General features: G+C 35.5%; 1 protein-coding gene across 35 annotated transcripts in view; it reads right to left on the bottom strand.

Annotated features, from left to right (window-relative positions):
- RABGAP1L (RAB GTPase activating protein 1 like) overlaps positions 1–17,470 on the bottom strand; it is an 831,104-nt gene that overhangs the window by 660,628 nt on the left and 153,006 nt on the right. The window lies entirely within an intron of this gene.

Raw genomic sequence — 17,470 nt, forward strand, 5'->3', positions numbered from 1 at the left:
TGTTTCTATAGTAAAAGCTATGACAACTCAGGGGGAAAATTTTTTTAAGATAGCATTTTAGCCAATACAAACACAAAAACAACAACAAAAAATGCAGATTTTACTAAACCTAAAAGGTACAACAAAGTGTTAAGCTTACCTAATGTTACCATGAACCTGGACACTTAAAATTACTTGGGCATATATCTTTTAAGCAACAGAAATAGAATTATTTTGTCATCTCTCAGAATCAAGCATAGTGCTAAAAATACAGCAGGTACACAAATATTTGTTACATGAATCAAATTAATACACAAATATGCCCTCTTCCAGGGCACACTAACCCAGAACTGAGCCTTTAGGATAGCACAATGTATTAGACATTTGTTCTCTCCAAATAGTTTCTTCCTGCAGTTTACTATCCATGTTACAAGTATAAATGCAAGTATGAGACCAACAAACAGAAAGCCAGTTTAAAATTCAGATGAAGCAAAACCAAGTAGCTCTTTAACTTCAACAGAGGCAATCCAGAACATGTGGGAGTATATACAGGTGACAAATTAATTTTAAAATAATCCTCATAAAACAGTATTGGTGGACTTAACTTTCTGCTAAGATTATTGGTATTCAAATTAATGCCCTTTAACACACTTCATTTTTTGAACAGCATTTGAAAGATAGGCAAAGATACCTTAATTCATTTTACTTTAGATCTCTCCCAGAAAATTAAAAGCAACTTTAAATCTGTATCCCTTTTTAGTTAAATTACAGGCTAAGGCAAGACAATTTAGAATGACTTGAACTTCCACTTTTGCTTTGACAGGCAAATTGTTGAAAATAATTAAATAAAAGAATACTCTAATTCCCCACAGCAGGAAAGCATTTTTATGCCACCTCCAGCTCTAACTTTTGATGTTTGCGTTGACAAAATGTCAATTACAGAACTAATAATAAAGTGTATTGAAAATGTATGAAACACCTGATCTATAAAAGAAAAGAAAGTATTACTTCCTACTCTGTAATTTTCGTAGCTTTTTTTTATATAGGTGATGGCTAATACATATTTCAAAAGACAAGGTGACATCTCAAATAGTGAAAAACTGTTAAGAATAGAAGTGAAAAAATTTTAAGAGAAAAACAAAAATTCAGTGACTTGCTCCTGTTTGGACCATATATAAGAATAATTAATTGAAAATTTTATTTTATGTTTTTGATGTTTTCAAGTGCAATTCCAGAAATGTTATCTCTGCTTTTCTAGTCTTTCTCATTATTGAATAATTTTAAGGTATTTTAAAAGAAAAACATTCATTGACATTACTAACCATTTATTGCTCTTCATTCATTCATTTATTATTATTCATACTATTTACTGAGCTGGCAAGATTTCACTAAGAAGATAGCATTCACAGAAAGACTGGAAAAAGGGGAGGGAAAGAACCATGTGCCTATTTGGTGGAAAAAAAGAGCTCCAGGTAGAGAGGGAAGAGCAAGTGCAATAGCCCAGAGGCAGCAGTTCATCTGGTTTGTTTGTTGGAAGAACAGCAAAAGGACAAGTGTATAATTTATGAGGCTGAGAGTGGTAGAAAATTAGGTCAGAAAAGTAAAACTCAGACAGCAAGATTATGTATGGTTTTGTGAATCATGGTAAACAGAACTTTGGCTAAGTAAAATGAGAAGCCACCAAAGGATTTTCAGAAGAGGAATAATGTCATCTGACACATTTCAAAAGGATGACTATGGCTGGTGTGTGGAACACAGACTCCAGGGGAGGGGACAAGGCTGGAAGGCAGGAAGACCAGTTTGAGGTATCACAATAATCCAGTACAGAAAAGATAGGGTCAGACAGAGGTTGGATTATAAATTCCTATACTTGGAGCCTAAAAGCCGCCACTTACTGACAAGAAAAGACTGTAGATTTTGTGGGAGAATCGGGTATCCGTCATTTCCTGGAGCACAGATTCCCTTTATACAACAGAAAAGAAAGAAGCAAAAGTATTTAGGGACAGAACTCTGGAAACATGTCTGCATTGTACATGTGCAAGGTCTCAACATGGACATATGACCAGTTAGGCAGGCCCTCTCTGGTTTCTCCTGAGTGTGTGCAGAGCCTTGCACATAATAGAGAGCCTTCCAGATGACCAGTGATAATTGTAGGATCTCCACTAATTCCTCAGATCTCCATGTTAAAATCCTGGCCAATCTGTAGCTTTCCCCCACCAGGAATCTCATGCTACTTGCAAGACTGAGCTTCCCATTCTTTTGCTACAAAAATCACTACTGTTTCTAACAATACTGTGGAAACATAGGGTTGTTCCACGCTCTGCTCCAGATCAAGTGAGCCTTCCCTAGCATCAACAGCAAAGCTACTGGTTTCCACAGGTTGCCCTACCCTAATAAAAACTACCATGATAGTAAGTCAGTGGTGAAAATGAGCGTAGTGGGAGCAGCCTCAGGGGCTAAAATATGATAGACATAAGGTTCAGTAGTTTTTTGTGAATAATTGCTTCTCAATCTGTTGTATAATTTTAGTCGCTTTCCAAAGTCCTGAAAAGGCTGTTTTTGACAGTTTAATCCACTTTAATCGTCACTTTGGAATAAGTGGACTTGCTGAGCTCTTCACTCAGCCACTCTGCATTAAATGCATTTTTATTTTACTTATTTTTGTTGACATGTAATAATTATACATATTTATGGAGTACAATGTGATGTTTTAATGTATGTATACATTGTGTAATGATCATATTACGGTAATTAGCATATGATCACCTTAAACATTTATCATTTCTTTGTTGGGAAAGCATTCAAAATCCTCTGTTCTAGCTATGTGAAATATCCGATGCGTTACAGTTAGCTACAGTCACCCCACTATAAAACGGAGTAGCAGAATTTATTCCTCTTACCTAACTGTAACACTGTGCCCACTGACCAGCCTCTCCCCATCTACCCTCTCCTCATTCTCCCCAACCTCTGGTAACCACTATTGTACTCACAACTTCTAGGAGATCAATTTTTTGGATTCCACATATGAGTGAGATCATGCAGTATTTGTGTCTCTCTGCCTGGCTTATTACACTTTGCATAATGCCCTCCAGGCTCATCCATATTGTCCCAAATAACAGGATTTCATCCTTTTTATGACTGAATAGTATTTTATTGTGTATGTATAATACATTTTCTTTATCCATTCATCCACTGATGGACATTTAGGTGGACTCCATATCTTGGCTATTATAAATAAACATGGAAGTCCAGCTGTCTCTTTGACATACTGATTTCATTTCCTTTGGATAAATACTCCAGTAGTGAGACTACCGGATCATTTATTTTTTAACTTTTATAATTTTCTGAGGAACCTCCACACTGTTTTCCACAACAGCTGTACTAACTTACCTTCTCACCAATAGCATATAAGAGTTCCTGTTTCTCAGCCGGGCGCGGTGGCTCATGCCTGTAATCCCAACACTTTGGAAGGCCGAGGAGGGTGAATCACTTGAGGTCAAGAGTATGAGACCAGCCTGGCCAAAATGGGAAAACCCCATCTCTACTAAAAATACAAAAATTAGCCAGGCGTGGTGGTGCACATCTGTAATCACAGCTACTCGGGAGGCTGAGGCAGGGGAATTGCTTGAACCCAGAGGTAGAGGTTGCAGTCAGCCAAGATCATGCTGCTGCACTCCAGCCTGGGCAACAGAGTGAGACTCTGTCTCAAAAAATAAATAAATAAATAAATAAATAAATAAATAAATAAATAAAAATTTAGATAAAATTGCCTTCAAAGAGTATAAACAACACTGAAGACTAATCCTTCCTCAACTAACTTATAAGCAATATAAAAAACATTCTTATGATCTTAAGATGTACTTTATTAGATTGTCCACTTATGACAGCCTGAATTACACATTTGGGACTTGCCAAAATACCCAACTGTACAATTATAGCGTTGAATACTGACAACTTGTTTAGGCTCACTTAAATAACCAAATGAGAAAACTGGGTGCCAGCTGTCACACCTATATAATGAAATACTAACTTTACCATGCTTTCCTTTTTCTCTTGCTACTTCACAAATTTCCTCTCAAACAGATTTTCTACTAAGAACAAAGTCAATCTATGAAATTTGAGTTTTTGGCACCACTGCACTCCAGCCTGGGAGACAGAGCGAGACTCCATCATTCTCAGCAAACTATAGAAAGGACAAAAAACCAAACACCGCATGTTCTCACTCATAGGTGGAAACTGAACAATGAGAACACATGGACACAGGAAAGGGAACATCACACACCAGGGACGGTTGTGGGGTGGGGGGAGGGGGAGGGATAGCATTAGGAGATATACCTAATGCTAAATGACGAGTTAATGGGTACAGCACACCAACATGGCACATGTATACATATGTAACAAACCTGCACGTTGTGCACGTGTACCCTAAAACTTAAAGTATAACAATAATAAAAGAAAAAGAAAAGAAAAGAAAAAAAAAGAGAGTTCCTCTTTCTCCACATCCTCACTAACATTTTTTGTGTGTTTTTGATGATAGACATTTTAACCACAGTAAGGCAATACCTCATTATGGTTTTGATTTGCATTTCCCTGATAGTGATGTTGAGCGTTTTATCATAAACCTGTTGACTATTTGTATGTCATCTTTGGAGAAATATCTATTCAGATCTTTTGCCCATTTTTAAATCAGACTATTTGGGGTTTTTTGCTATTGAATGCATAATGTGCAAATATTTTCTAATGTCATAGGCTGTCTCTTCATTGTTGATTTTTTCCTTGCTGTGCAGGAGCTTTTTAGTTTGATGTAGATCCATTTATGTTTGCTTTTGTTGCTCTTATTTTTGAGGTCTTGTCTAAAATAAATCTTCGCCCAGACCAATTACTTATAGTGTTTCTCCTGTGTTTTCTTCTAGCAATTTCATAGTTTCAAGTCTCACATTTAAGTATTTAATCCTTTTGAATTGACTTACATACAGAGAGAGAGAGGGGCCTAGTTTCATTCTTTTACATGTAGCTATCCAGTTTTCCCAGTTCCATTTACTGAAAAAACTGTTCTTTCCCCATTGTGTGTTCTTGGCACCTTTCATAAACATCAGTTGGCTGTAAATGCCTGAATTTATTTCGGGACTCTCTATTTTGTTCCATAGGTCTATGCGTCTATTTTTTATGCCAATGCCATACTGTTTTGGCTAATATACCTTTGTAGTAGATTTTGAATCAGGTAGCATGATGTCTCCAGCTTTGCTCTTTTTCCTCAAGATTGCTTGGCCTATTTAGGGTCTTTTGTAGCTCCATATGAATTTAAAATTTTTTTTCTATTTCTGTGAAGAATGTCATTGGAATTTTGATAGAAATTGCACTGAATCTGTAGATTGCTTTGGGTAGTATAGACATTTTAAAAATATTAATTCTTACCATCCATGAACATGATATATCTTTCAATTCATTTATATTGTCTTCAATTTCTTTCACCAATGTTTTATAATTTTCAATGAAGAGATCTTTCACTTCCTTAAGTATATTCCTAGGTAGGTGTTTTGTTTGTTTGTTTGTTTAAAGACAGAGTCTCACTCTGTCATTCAGGGTGGAGTGCAGTGGCACAATAACAATTCACTCCAGTGCCAAACTCCTGGGCCCAAGCAATCCTCCTCCCTCAGTCTCCTGAGTAGCTGGGACTACAGGTGGGTGCCACTATGCCCTATTAATTTTTTTATTTTTATTTTGGTAGAGACAACGTCTCCCAATGTTGCCCAGCCTAGTCTCAAAGTCTTGCCTTCAAGAGATCCTCCTGCCTCAGCCTCCGAAAGTGTTGGAATTACAGGCATGAGCCACTGCATCTGACTTATAAATAGGATTTCTTTCTTGGTTTTTCAAATAGTTTCCTATTGGTGTATAGAAATGCTACTGATTTTTGCATTTTGCTTTTTGTATTCTGCAACTTTACTGAATTTGTTTATTAGTTCTAAGAGTTTTTGGTGGAGTCTTTAGGGTTTTCTGTATAGATAATCATATTGTCTGCAAACAGGGACAACTTGATTTCTTCCTTGTTAGTTTGGGTGCCTTTTATTTCTTTCTCTTGCTTAACTGCTCTGCTAGAATTTCCAGGACTATATTGAATAGCAGAGGTAAAAGTAAGCATCCACATCTTGTTCCAGAAATCAGAGAAAAAGGTTTCAATTTTTTTTTTTTTTTTTTGCAGGAGACCAAAGCTTTATTATTATTCAAATCAGTCTTTTTTTAAATACAAAAAATTAGCCGGGCGTGGTGGCGGGCGCCTGTAGTCCCAGCTACTCGGGAGGCTGAGGCAGGAGAATGGCTGAACCCGGGAGGCAGAGCTTGCAGTGAGCCGAGATCGCGCCACTGCACTCCAGCCTGGGCGACAGAGCGAGACTCCGTCTCAAAAAAAAAAAAAAAAAAAAAAAAAAAAAAAAAATTATTATTATGAAATTTTCCTTGTTTAATATGATGTTAGCTGTGGTTTTATCATATCTAGCCTTGTTTATGTTGAGGTATACTCCTTCTGAACATAATTTGCTGGAAGCTTTATCACAAAAAGATGAAGTCTGTCACATGCTCTCTCTGTATCAATTGAAATGACCACATAGTTTTATCCTTCAATCTGTTAATGTGATGTATCACATTTACTGATTTGCCTATGTTAAACCATCTTTACATTCCTGGGTTGAATCCTTCTAGATAATGGTGAATTACCTTTTTAATGGGCTTTTGAATCCTTATTGCTAGTGTTTTTTTTTTTTTTAAACTATACTCATCAGGAAAACTGGCCTGTAGTTTTCTCTTTTGTTGTGTCTTTGCTTGGTTTTCAAATCAAGACAGTGCTGGTCTCATAAAATGGGTTTGAAAGAGTTCCTTCATTTTCAGTTTCTTAGAATATTTTGTGAATAATTTGTATTAGTTCTTCAAATGTTTTGTAGAATTCAGCAGTGAAACCATCAGGTCCTTGAATTTTCTTTGATGGGAGGCATTATTACTGCTTCAATCTTGCTACTCAACATCAGTCTGTTCAGATTTTCTATTTGTTCTTGACTCAAGCTTGGTAGGTTGTATGCGTTCAAAAATTTATCCATTTCTCCTAGGTTATCCAACTTGTTGGCATATAATTGTTCATAGCAGTTTCTTATGATCCACTGCATTTCTAGGGTATCAGTTGTAATGATTCCTTTTTCATTTCTAATTTTATTTAGTCTCTTTTATTTTCTTAGTCTGCATAAAGGTTTGTCAATTTTATCTTTTCAAAAATAAACTTTTGTTTCCTGGGGTTTTTTTTTTTTTTGTATTTTTAAGTCTTTATTTCATTTATATTTGCTCTGATCCTTATTATTTCTTTCCTCCTCTCAATTTTGTTTTTGTAGTTCCTTGAGACGTGTTAGTTTTCCTAGTTCCTTGAGGTAGACAGTTAGGTTGTTTATTTGAGATCTTTCTTCTTTTTTAATGATGGCATTTATTACTGTATACTTCCCTCTAAGGACTGCTTTTGCTATTTTGGTATACTGCATTTCCATTATCATTTGTCTTAAGAAACTTTTATTTATATATTTATTTAGAGATGGAGTCTTGCTCTGTCACCCAGGCTGGAGTGCAGTGGCATGATCTCAGCTCACTGCAACTTCCGCCTCCTCAGTTCAAGTGATTCTCCTGCCTCAGCCTCCCAAGTAGCTGGGACTACAGGTGCTTGCCACTACACCCAGCTAATTTTTATACTCTTAGTAGAGACGGGATTTCACTGTGTTGGCCAGACTGGTCTTGAACTCCTGACCTCAAATGATTCACCTGCCTTGGCCTCCCAAAGAGCTAGGATTACAGGCATGAGACAACGTGCCCGGCCAAGAAATTTTTTAAATTCCCTTTTAATTTCTTCATTGGCTCATTGGTTGTTCAGGAGTATATTGTTTAATTTCTATGCATCTGTACAGTTTCTAAACTTCCTCCTGTTGTTGATTTCAACTTCTATTACAGTCAGAAAAACGCTTGATATAATTTCACTTTTTTTGAATTTGTTAAGCCTTATTTTGTAGCCTAAGATATGATCTATTCTGGAGAATGTTTCATATGCAGTTGAGAAGAATGTGAATTCTGAAGCTGTTGGACAGAATGTTCTATAAATGTCTGTTAGGTCCATTGGGTATAGAGTACAGTTTAAATTCAGTTTTTCTATGTTAATTTTCTGTCTGGATGATCTGTCCATTGTTGAAAGTGAGGTGAAATTCCCTACTATTACTGTATTCCAATATATTCCATTAGCTCTATTAATGTTTGCTTTATATATTTAAGTGCTCTGATGTTGGGTATATATATATATATTTACAACTGTTATATCCTTTCGCTCTACTGTCCCCTTTAACATTACATAATGGCCCTGTTTGCCTCTTTTTCTAATTTTTTACTTGTATTCCATTTATCAGATAGAAATATAGGAATTTCTGCTTTCTTTTAGTTTATATTTGCGTGGAATACCTTTTCCCATCCATCATTTTCAGTCTATACATGTTCTTAAGGGTGAAGTGAGTCTCTTGGGGGCAGCATATAGTTAGGTCTTATTTTTCTATCCATTAGCCACTCTGTGTCTTTTCAAAGAAGAATTTAATCAATTTACACTCAAGTTAATTATTAATAGGTAAAGACTTGATGCTGCCATATTATCAACTTGTTCTCTGCTTGTTTTGCAGAACCTTTGTTCCTCTCTTCTTACTGTCTTCCTTTCCAGGTAGGAGGTTTTCTCTATCAGTATGTTTTGATTTCTTACTTTTTATTTGTATTGTATTTATTAAAGGTTTTGCTTTGTAGTTACCATGAGACTTACAAAAAACATCTTACAGTTATAACATATTATTTTAAGCTGACAATTTTGTTCAAAAAAAGAAAACACTAACTCCATTGCTCTCCCATATTTCATGTTTTGATATCATAATTTACATCTTTTTATATACATCTTTTTATACATTATATTATTATACCTTATTATATACATAATTTACATCTTTTTATACCTTAGCAAATTATTGTAGTTGCTATTATTTTTGTTTTGTCTTTTAACCCTTCCTAACAACAAAGGTTAAACCATAAGTGGTTTATGTCCCACAATCACTGCATTAGAGTATGTTGAATTTGCCTGGACACTTACTTTTTCCTGTGGGTTTTATATCTTCAGATTTTTTTCATGTTACCCAGTAGCATCCTTTTCTCTCAGTTTGACAAATCTCTTCACCTTTTTTTGCAAGGCAGATCTGGTTACAGGGAATTCCCTCAGCTTTTGTTTGAGAATGCCTTCAGACTTCCTTCATTTAAAAAAAAATAGCTTTACTGTGTACAGTATTCTTGGTTGACAGGTTTCTTGTTTGTTTGATTGTTTCCCTTCAGCACTTTGAATATATCATTCTACTCATTCTCATCTGTCAGGTTTCTGCTGAGAAGCCTGCTTCCAGGAGTATGGAAATTCCCTTATTTGTTATTTGCTTTTCTCTTTCTGCTTTCAATATCCACTCTTTGTCTTTGGCAGTTTGTTTCTAATACATCTTATAGTTGTTTTATTTGGGTTAAACCTGATTGGTAAATCTAGTCTTGTTATACCTGGATATTTGTATATTTCTCCAGTTTTCAAAAATTTTCTTTTATTGCTTCTTTGAAAAAGCTTTCTATCCCCTTTCCCTACTCCAGTCCCTCTTGAACATCAATGATACACAGATTTGCTCTTCTGATGGTGCCCCATAAATCCTAACAGTTTTCTTCATACCTTCTAATTCCACTTTTCATTTTTCTCCTCCAACTATATAGTTTTGAAGAGCCTGTCTTCGAGCTGATTTTTCGTCTGCTTGATGAATTCTGCTGGTGATGCCCTCTATTGCATTTTTCATTTTGTTTATTATATCCTTCAACTCCAGGATTTCTATTTGATTTTTTATATGATTCCCAATTTCTCTGTTGGATTTCTCTGATAAATTTCTGAATTGTTTCTGTTTTCTAGAAGTTCACTGAGTTTTACTCAAAGAACTATTTTGAATTCTTTGTCCACCAGATCATTCATCTACATGGTTTAGGATCAGTTGTTAGGACCTTGCTTTGTCCTTTTGGTGAGGCCATTTTTCCTAGTATATTCCTATTATTTGTGGACATGCATCTCTGTCTACTCATTGACAAATTAGATATTTATTCTAGTCTGTGTAGTCTAGGTTTGTTTGTGAATTTTAGTGGGTTTGTTTAGGAATCTGAGCTGACTGCTGTATTCTACTTCAGTGCTAGAAGGCACCCTAAGCCCAGGTTAGACACGAGTCTCACAATGGCTCTGTCACTGATGCAAAGGATAGACCCACGGAAGGTCCCTGAAGGGCCCCTAGGCCATGTGGGAGAGCCAGTCAGGCCCTCAAGTCCAGAGGATCTGTGGAATGTGCTTCTTGCAGCATGATGCCCATAAATGGCCCCTTTAGTGCAGCTCCTATGGCAGGTATGATGAGCCACTTCCAAGTTCCACACACCGGCTGCTGCTAGTCCCACATCTTCTGTTTGTTCCTAGCCCTAGCTGGCCTCAGATGGTTGGGCCCCATCAGGACTTGTGTTGCTCCCAATGGGCCAGTGCAGAAGTGAGCCTCCTGTGAAGGGACCCGGGATTGTGGGGAAGCCAAATGTGCAGCTCCAACTCATTTTTTCCAGTATAGAAACCATGAGTCCAGGAGAAACTTCCATGTGTGGTACTGTAATGGCTTGTAGAAAGAGGCATCTTAGTCACAGAGAACCAATAATCTTATCTTCCAACTACAGTTTATTCATCTTTGCAGTTCATGGGGGCTTTACAGCCTTGGTTGCATGTTCAGGTTCCCTTAGCTTTTATGAAGGTACTTTCATATGTGGATAGTTGTGCAAAATGATGTTTCTGTGGGGGTACTATCAGTGAAGAAAGAAACTCTGCCATCTTGTTCCAACCACATTGCATTTTAAATATAATTTGCCAAAGTAACCTACTAAAAAGGTCATAGAAAATATTTTGAAAGATGTCTGAGAAACTGCCACAATGCTAAAATTACTTTCTTTCCCCCACTATTAACATGCCTTTGTTGAAAAAACTCTAAGCAGAGTAAATAGCATTTGCTAAGACACAGAAGCATGTCAGGAAACTGTATGGTTAAGTGCAGGATGGGTGAACTTCTCTCTATTTTTAGTTCTTCCTTTCTAACCACATAGAAGCTCAAGTCTTTTACACCCTAAAATTGTCCTCTCTTGGCCAGAAATAATTCAGTATTCTCAATCTAATCTCTTTCCTCTTCTTATATTTCTTAAAAGAGTTACTTAAACACTGTTCTCTCCTTCCTTATCTTTAGTCAATCCTCAATGCACTACAATGAGGTTTCTTTCCTAGTTTTATTAAAATCACCCTTGTAGAGGTTCCATAATCCCCCCAAACTAACGAACTTGTAAGAACAGATTTTGGTCTTTATCTTATTAAACCTCCTTGTTTATTTGACAACACCGAATATCACTTCTTCTTTGACAATCTCCATCCCTTATTCTATCCCTGTCTTGGCTCTCATATTGTCATCATTTTTCTGCAGATCCTTTAGCTAGGGCTTTCTCTTCCTGGACCTACCCCTTAAATGTTAGTGATGTCCTAACATCTACTTTTAACCCACCTCTCCCACATTTTCCTCAAAGATAATTTCAGCCATTCTCATTGCTTCATACTGATGACTCTGAAGACTTTATCTCCAGTTGTAAAGTTTTTCTCACAGTTTAAGACTATTTCTAATAACTGAAAAATAGTTCCACTTCAGTGTTCCACAGTGAACTCAAACTCATCAATATTTAAAACTGAATACATTTTCCTCCCACCTCCAAACCCACACTTCCCCCCCTGTGTTTCCTATCTCATTTGCTGGCACCAAGATCATCCAGTTACCTAAACCAAAAATTGCATTATAACCTTTGATTCTTTCTCCTCTCTTTCTTCTGCCATCTATAGTATCCAATTCATTTATAAGCCTCACTAATTTTATCTCCAGAATATCTCTAATCTATCTCTTCTGCACCCCTCATTTCTTACATTTTGAGGTAGTCATTTCAGTACAACTATTTCAAGACAACTGTCAAAATGGCCATGAGAAAAAATGAATATTGATCTAATTCAGCTCTTTACTAAGACTAAAAAAAAATGACTTTCCAATGATTCGCCTACATGATTTTAAGATCCTAGCAGTTGATGTTTCTGGATAATTTGCAGGTTAATAACACGCCAAAACTGTGGGGTCATTTGGCTTGCCATTTACTTCTTAGTTTATCAGTTTACTAGTAATGTTGTTTTTCATAAGTAAATGACTCTTCCATTATAGAGCATATCCACACAACTTTCAGATTTCTTCACCACTAAAGTAATTATCACTGGATCATAAAATACCTTTTCAAGCCTTTAATAACATTGAGTAATTTATCATAAAAAATGCATGGTGAATAAACTAAAGGTGTATTTGTTGTCTAAAAGACATTTTGAAGAGAATATTTTGGTTTCCAGTTGTAGATTTTTCTACAACTGATCCTTTAAAGAAGTATATGTGGCTACTGGATGATGTAATTTAAAATAATCTATACCTAGAGTTCATTGATAACATACTAGTTTATTTGCATGCTTGAAACCACTTTGCAAAAATGCTTCCAAATATGATGAAAGCTCCCTAAACAATAGTGGAAGATACAGTTTCATGTTCTATTTTCATATTATATTCAATTATATCTTTCTATCAGAAGTCTGCAATTTCAGACAGATCCAGAATATTAAGAATATATAAGATCTAGAACGTCTCATCTGGAAAGGGAACATTAAAAATACTATCTTTTAAGCAATTAAGAGTGTAGTTATATAGATTCAGTGACTTAAAGGAGAGTATCTTTATTTTGTTTATCATGAAAAATCATGGGCTTTCAGGTGAGATTTACATAGATTTGAATTTTGTTTATTATCCCTATGATCTCAAATGATTTACTTAAATTTTTTTGAATCTTCTTCCTTATATATTATATACAGATGATAATAGTTATTTCTCAGGGCTAAAATGAGTAAAATATAAATCTACATATATTAAATATCTAATATATATGCCACAAAACAGATTCTTAAACCATATCAGTTATCTTTCTTCAAACATAGTAGGACAGACGTGAAAACTGTTTTTCACTAAATTAGAGCAAAAGGCCAAATGATGTGACACTGAAGTGTATAATATACTCTTATGGAGTAGCACCTGTCATTTTACCAATTTTATTCTCTCTCAATTCTAGTTCCACGTATTTTTCATTTCTAAAAAAAAATGGCATTTTTGGATGACATTACCTGAAATCTTATTTTCAAGTAACTTTCTGGTAGATGCTTCTCACACCTATTTATTCTTCTCCTTGAGCACACAGCTCAATTACATTCCCCAACTGCCCCTGTGGTTCTTGCTTAGCAGAAAATGATGTGCACAGCTTCTAGATCTGCCCCCGAAATCTCCTGCATGTGATATCTTCTCTTTATCCATTCATGTCAGCTGAGATAGAGATGACCCCATCACTGTTCTTGGAAGTCTTCTATAGAATACAGTAGAATCACACAATGTAAATAAGGGCTTAACTCTGTGACTTACAGAATACTGTGTAAGTAATACTGTATGACTCTAAGGCTAGGAAATATAAGGCACTGAAACTTTCACCTTGGTCTCTTGGGTTGCTCTCTCTGGCAAAAGCTAGACATTGTATCATAAGGACAACCAAGCAGCCTCTCTGAAGAAACTTATGTGAAGAGAAACTGATGTTACTTTCCAACAACCAGCATCATTTTGACTGCTATATGAGTGAGTGCTTTTGGAGATTCTTGCCCCACCCAGTCAAGTGTTCAGGTGACTACATGCCCAGACAGTATCTGATTCTTCATGAGAAAGTCTTAGCCAGAATTGCCCAGACAAGCCACTCCTTAATTCCTAACCTGCAGAAACCATAAAATAAATGTTTTCTGTTTTTTAAGCCAAAAAACAGGAACTTTAACCTCTACCTGCAATTACAGATAAAAACAAATAGATAACAGACCTATATGTAAAATCTAAACTATAAAACATCTAAAGGAGCAAAGGAAAAAAATCTTTGTGACATTGAGTTAGGCAAGGATTTATTACAACACAAAAGATATAAATCATAAAGGAAAAGAATTGCCAAATTAGACTTCATAAAATTAAACTTTTACTCTTCAAAAGACATTTTTCAGAAAATGAAAACAAATTACAGAATGAAAGAAATGTGTGCAAAACACATCTGATAAAAAAAATTTGTCTAATATATATAAAGAACTCTAATAAATCAGTAAGACAAGTAACAGAATTTACAAATGAGCAACATATTCAAATAGACACTTGACCAAGAAGATATACAAATGGTAAATAATCACATGAAAAGATACACAAAAACATTAGTCATTAGGGAAATGCAAATTAATACTGCAATATACCACAACACACACACACTAGAATAGCTAAATTTTTTTAAACTAGTAAGGCCAAATGCTAACAAGGGTATAGAGCAACTGATTCATCTATTGCTGGTAGGGATGGAAAAGTAGCTGGGTAATTTCAACCCAGTGAACCTATTCGTAGGTATTTTTCCAAGTGAAATGGAAGCATATATTTGCCAAAAAAATTGTAATCAAATTCATTATTCATTATCAGAGGAACCACCCCCAATATTTCAATGTAGGTTCTTTTCTATTTCCCTACGTGTTGGCCAGTCTGAGAAATAAAGGGAAAGAGTACAAAAGAGAGATATTTAAACGCTGGGAGTCCGGGGCAGACATCACATGTTGGCAGTTTCCATGATGCCCCCCGAGCCACAAAACCAGCAAGTTTTTATTAGCAATTTTCAAAGGGGAGGGAGTGTACGAATAGGGTGTGGGTCACAGAGATCACATGCTTCAAGGGGAACAAAATATCACAAGCCAAATGGGGGCAGAGCGAGAGCAGAGGACCAGGGCAAAATTAAAATTGCTAATGAAGTTTCATGTCCCACTGGGCACACATTGTCATTGATAACATCTTATCAGGAGACAGAGTTTGAAAGCAGACAATCAGTCTGACTAAAAGTTACTAGACAGGAATTTCCTCATCCTAATAGGCCTGGGAGTGCTACGGGAGACTGGGGCTTATTTTATCCCTTATCAACAACCATATAATTCAGACATTCCTAGAGCAGCCATTTTAGAGACCTCCCCCTAGGAACGCATTCTCTTTCACAGGGCTGTTCCTTGCTAAGAAAAAGAGTTCAGCGATATTTCTCCTATTCACTTTTGTAAGAAGAGAAATATGGCTCTGTTCCACCCAGCTCCCAGGCAGTCAGACCTAATGGTTATCTCCCTTGTTCCCTGAACATCACTGTTATCCTGTTCTTTTTTCAAGGCACCCAGATTTCATATTGTTTAAACACACATGCTTTACGAACAGTTTGTGCAGTTAACACAATCATCACAGGGTCCTGAGGCGACATACACCCTCAGCTTAAGAAGATGATGGGATTAAGAGATTAAAGACAGGCATAGGAAATCCCAAGAGTATTGACTGGGGAAGTGATAAATGTCCATGAAATCTTCACAATTTATGTTCAGAGACTGCAGTAAAGACAGGCATAAGAAATTATAAAAGTATTAATTTGGGGAACTAATATATGTCCATGAAATCTTCACAATTTATGTTCTTCTGCCATGGCTTCAGCTGGTCCCTCCATTCAGGGTCCCTGACTTCCCGCAACAATTCACAATAGCCAGTAGCTAGAAATAACCCAAATATCCATTAACTCATGACTAAACAAACTGCAGCATATCTATACAACAGATTGCTACTCAGCAATAAAAAAGAACCAACTGCTAACACAATGTAGATAAATCTAAAAGGCATTATGCTACGTAAAGAAGCCAGATACAAAAGACTATGTACTAAGTGATTCCTTTTATATGAAATTGAAGAAAAGGTAAAACTATAATGACAGAAAATAGATCACTGGTTGCCAGGAACCACAAGTGAGGGGAAATGATGAGTTATAAAGGGCATAAGAGAAAGTTTCTGGGGTGATGAAAATGTTTCATATCATAATTCTGGTGGTGATTATGTGGATGTATAACACTTTTCAAACTTGGTGAACTACCACTCAAAATATGTTCATTCTGTTGTATATAATTTATGCCTTCATACCATTTATTTTCAATGGTTCTGTATCAAAACCCACATCAAAATTTTTAGACAAAAATCAGTCAAATGTCCTGTTTTTGAAGAGTGAGCAAGCTGAAGGCAGGGACTTCAACTGGTGGTTCATATATTAAAGATGCAAAAACATAGTGATCGAAGATTTTTATTTAGGGAACAGATGAAGCAAAATGGCAAGGCACGAGAAAGTAAAGAGTGCTAACTAAATAACCGCAGAGGAACATTCAAAAATCAATTAATTACTCTATCACATCAACAGCTAAAGAAGAAAAATCCTAAGATCGTATCAATAAAAGCAATTAACAAAATCCAATACTTATTCATGATAAAAACTCCCAGCAGACTAAGAATAGAAAAGAACTTCCTCACCTTGATAAAGAACACCTACAAAGACCTACAACTAACATCTTAATGTTAATAGTAAGAAACTAGATGCTTTTTTGCTAAGATCAGGAAGAGAACAAGAATGTCCCTTCTCACCATTCCTATTGAGCATTGTACAGAAAGTCCTAGTAAATGCAATAAGACACTTAGAAAATAAAATGAAAGCTATACAGATTGAGAAGGAAGAAATAAAACTGTCTTTATTTTCAGGTGACATAATGACATACGCAGAAATTTCCAAAGATTTGATAAAACAAACAAAAGCTTCTTAGAATTAATAACCAAGAATAGTAAGGTTACCTGTATACAAAGTCAATATATAAGATGTCAACTGCTTTTCTACATACCACAAATAAGCCATTGAAATTTTAAATTTAAAACTCAGTATCATTCATATTAATAACAAGAAGTACTTAAAATTAATCCAATAAAATCTGTACATGATCTATGAGGAAAATTATAAAACTGATGGAAAAAAATCAAAGAATATCATGTCACCAGATCTGTCTTACAAGAAATGCTAAAGAGTTCTTCAACCTGAAAGAAAAGAATGTTAATTAGTAAGAAAAACATTTGAAAGTATAAAACATACTGATCTGAAAGTATAAAAGTTACTGAAAAAAGTAAGTACAAATATGCAAATATGTAAAATATACAAAATATGCAATACTGTAATGGCAGTATGTAAATCACTTACATCTTCAGTATGAAGGTTAAAAGACAAAACTATTAAAAACAATAATAGGTATAATAATTTTTAAAAGAATACACAGGTTAAAAAGATATAAACTGTAGTATCAAAAATTGTAAATATGGGAGAAGGAGATGAAGTGTAAAGTTTTTTTTAATGCAGTTAGTTAAGCTGTTGGCAGGTTAAAAGAGCCTTTATA

Source organism: Pan troglodytes, chromosome 1 (genome assembly GCF_028858775.2).
Source record: "Pan troglodytes isolate AG18354 chromosome 1, NHGRI_mPanTro3-v2.0_pri, whole genome shotgun sequence".
In the NCBI taxonomy this organism is placed as follows: domain Eukaryota; kingdom Metazoa; phylum Chordata; class Mammalia; order Primates; family Hominidae; genus Pan; species Pan troglodytes.